Raw genomic sequence first — 1,300 nt, forward strand, 5'->3', positions numbered from 1 at the left:
GCCCGGCGTGAGTTTTAAGCCACCGGGTCCGAGATGCGAGCCGCGGTTGACTACGTGGGAGTCCAGCGACATAGCCATTATGCTAACTGCTGGTTCCCAAAATAAAGAGTTTTTAAAAGTGAAATAAAATCATTCTTAAAAAAAGAAAGTGTTTAAGAAAGAGTTCACCTATTTATTTGATAAGGAGCTCATAAAAAATAAATAAGAAAACCCTTAAGGCATTAGTGAAGAAAATTACACTAATTAAAAAAAAAATCCCAAAATGTGAGAGCTCCTATAAAAGTCGGTTTGCAAAGATTTATACCCATTTTATTAATAATCACCAACACTGAGAGATAAATGTCCTAGCTGCCTGCTGACTGGTGAGTAAATAAACAAATAATGGTACTTTCATGCCATAGAATATCACTACTAGAAACAAGACAGACTGCTAACGTGGACAGAAACATTGTTGACTCTCGAAATCGTTATGCTAAGTGATAGAAGCCAGACACAGAAGGGTCGTCTATACCATATGGTTCCATTCATATGATATTCCAGAAGGAAAAAAAAGAAAAAAAGAAACTCTTTAGCAACAGAAGACAGACTAGAGGATGCCGGTGGTGGGCTATGGGGAGGAGACGGACTATAAAGGGTCGTAAGAGTACTTTTGGGGGTGAACGAAATATTTTATACCTTGACTGGTGCTGGCTGCATGATCACCATATGTCTAAAAGTAATAAATTTTACCACGCATAAATTACAATCAAATAAACCTGACTTTAAAAGAGGATCATTAGAAACTATTTCACAGGTAATCACATAAGAGAAAGCTAACATGGGGGGGGGTGTCACATTTTACTCTATTAAATTTAAAAGTACTATCTGATTCTGGCACGATTTCAGCGAATCTGGCATTCTCATATAGTCACATGGGTGATGTGAATTGGAATGACACTTTTGAAAATCATTGGTGAAGTATGTATCGAGAGTCACAAAAAATTGTTTACCCCTTGACCCAGCAAAATCATCTACGGGAAATCTACACCAAGGCCATTCTGTAAAATGGCCTGAAAACAATTATGTTTATGGAATTATTTGTTGCAGGTTATTAAGAAGTAATTAAACAATTAGAGAAGCTCAATTTTCAATAACGGGGAGATGACTAAACGATTATGGAAAATTACATTAAAACATATAACCATTAAAACAGCCTTTATAAAGTCTATGGAGCCACATGTACATATGGAAATAAGGTTATGACATAACAAGACTGAAGAAAGCCAAAGATGGATTCGAGTTTGCATTCTGGGAAGTCATT

This window comes from Tupaia chinensis, unplaced genomic scaffold (assembly GCF_000334495.1).
Source record: "Tupaia chinensis unplaced genomic scaffold, TupChi_1.0 Scaffold000102_1, whole genome shotgun sequence".
In the NCBI taxonomy this organism is placed as follows: Eukaryota; Metazoa; Chordata; class Mammalia; order Scandentia; family Tupaiidae; genus Tupaia; species Tupaia belangeri.